We start from the raw sequence: 2,723 nt of genomic DNA on the forward strand, positions 1-2,723 counted from the left end.
GGGAAGGCATTGTTTATTCTATAAAGAAAAAAGACAGTTTTGTGTTGAGAATTATTAATACTATAGGCTAAATGGAGTTTTAACAATATCAGTGTAAGAAAAATAAATTATAAATTAAAAAAATATCAATCCCTCCATCCCAATTAACGATTTCAACCATAATAGTTTATATTGAAGTTTAAACAACAGACAGACAGATTTATGCAGTGTGACTACAAAAATCTTACCAAAATTGCATTCACAGTAACCTTTGCTTTAAGAATCATGTAATTAACCAGTGAACATCGTGTCTTACACAAAAATTAATGACAGAAATTATCATGGTACTTGCATTCTGTTGTTCTATAACAAAAGTGCAAGCTGTTAGCTGCGCAAAGCTAACGCAACAAGCTAGCGTCCCTCGTGCTCACATTCAATGCAAACCTGACCACCGGATGAAAATACGCGTCGGTTTAGTTCTTTAAATGAGTAAAAGCACCATGACGTTTTATAATTATTCAATGCTTAACTGGAGCTCGTCAATTATGTCGATGTAGGAGCACATGTTTGCTAGGCCAGTGTTGTAGGCCCACATCCATGGTGCTACTTTGTATAGTGTTTTCCACACAACTATCTCTAACCATGAACAAATGCACTCGAGGCATGTTTTGAATAAAAACAAACGAAAAACACTTACCTCTCCGTTTCAACAGCAGTTCGAACTTCGAAGTGGTGATATTCTCCAGCGTTAAGCACCTGCTCGAACTGCGAATAGGTCAAATTCAACAGCGTCTTTTTTCTGTCTTAATAAGGACGCGATGAGAGGAGGAGCGCTTGCCTTTTCGTCAGCACGCCCCGCGCGGGTGGTGCTGCTTTATCACTCTCTATCTGTGCCCGCCCGCCGGCATGTCGATAGAAAAATAATATTCCTTCAAACATTACTTTCATCTTCTTAACGTTTTGTAGTGAATTTAACAGGTTCACCACTTTTTTCAAATACACCAATGGAAAACAGGTCTTAATTGAGGAAACATACAAAGAGCGTCTCACAAACACCTTATGATGAGCAATGTAATTTGATCACGTTTTTTGTCACTGCCTGGATGTCGGTTCACTGGCCTGGTGGCAGTGGCTTGTAGACACTGTCACTGAGTGGGAACGGATCTCAAGGTGGGTCAAACTAACCCAAGCAGTGGATCGGTCCGTTTTTTAAATTTATTAATTTTTTTATTTTATGTATTTATTTATTATTTAATACAAGGGCTTCGGCTCACTACCAGTGGGCGGGACCAAAGAATTTGGGTTTCCTTTGAGCTAGGAGGCAGTCAAAGGCAGTCCAATCCCCGGCAACATAAAGCGCCTAGCTCTGGGGACATGGAATGTCATTTCTCTGGTAGGGAATGAACCCGAGCTGGTGTGTGACTAGACCAGTGGTTCTCAATTATTTCCTGTCATGCCCCCCCTACCAAGAAGAAAACAATTCGCACCCCCCCCACCACAATTTTTTTTTACATTTCGTACTAATGTACATGTTCTTTGCATATTAATGTTAGATTGTCAATAAAATATCTTACCTTAACAAAGCTAAATTGATAAAAAAATATATCATTTTGAGAACGACTATTGTGAGGATCTCGAAACTCAGTACTCTGTGGTGCTAATATTGATGAGATGATAAATATGTTGAAGCCACAGAACAAAAAGATTAGATATTGTTTGGAAATTAATGACGTACATAACAAAGGAATATCAGCCTTGATTGGAGTACATTACTGCATTTAAATTTTTAATAAAAATGAAACAATTATTGATGTTATGACCACTATGAAGAATTTAAAAAAACAATATATAGGGATAATTATAGTTTTCATTTTGTTATGTTTAGTCTGTTCATGTTGCATTATTTTTATGACAAAGATGATGGTTAATCGTAGGTTTGTTGCCCAAATGTACCGTTACAACCTGATTAATGTTGAGAATGACGAACTCAAACTGGACACTAAAACGTAAAAACACATGGACTTCTTGCCCCTGTCCACACACGTGCACACACACACACACCATACACGAAGATCTGGGAGGTAAGGACGGCTGTCCTCTCCTACAACGAGGCAAGGGCCTCCACCAAGTCACCCCAGGGACAAGTTTTATTCCCTGATGGTCATCAAATTATGAGGATCTCATTCTACGCCGGAAGGGAGGAGGGGAATTTTTCCCTAATGTGAGGTTTTCGCTCCTCCACTGATGATCACACTGTTGTATGATTTCATTATGATGATCTGTTTTAAAGCCGTAAGGACATGATTTTTAAATCCACAACAGGGGAGAAATGTAAGATGGGCTGAGGATAGGTAATCAGTTTGTGTATTCATAATCATGTTTTTATACACTCATTAATGTTTAACACACACAGAGACACTTACTTGTTATTTTAACACACACACACACAGACACACACGCACACACAGTAAATCAACTTGACAAGTTGATCTCAGGCCAGGGAAAAAGGCACCACTAATTGAACATGCACATTGGGTGGACAATGATGCAAACATTGAGTGAGACACGAGCAGACGTCGTGCCTCAACAGGGAGGAGATATGATATGAAATTGTTCCCACATACAGACTTTTCAACAAAAAAAAAAAATTTTTTTGGACACTGTTATTTGTTTGGGTTGCAATATTGTTTGACTATGATTGATATGTTTTCAAAATGGATCAAGTTGTTTCCAACAACACATGC

The sequence above is a fragment of the Idiotropiscis lumnitzeri genome, unplaced genomic scaffold (genome assembly GCF_059441095.1).
Source record: "Idiotropiscis lumnitzeri isolate Australia: NSW breed Sydney's pygmy pipehorse unplaced genomic scaffold, RoL_Ilum_1.0 HiC_scaffold_46, whole genome shotgun sequence".
Classification (NCBI taxonomy): Eukaryota; Metazoa; Chordata; class Actinopteri; order Syngnathiformes; family Syngnathidae; genus Idiotropiscis; species Idiotropiscis lumnitzeri.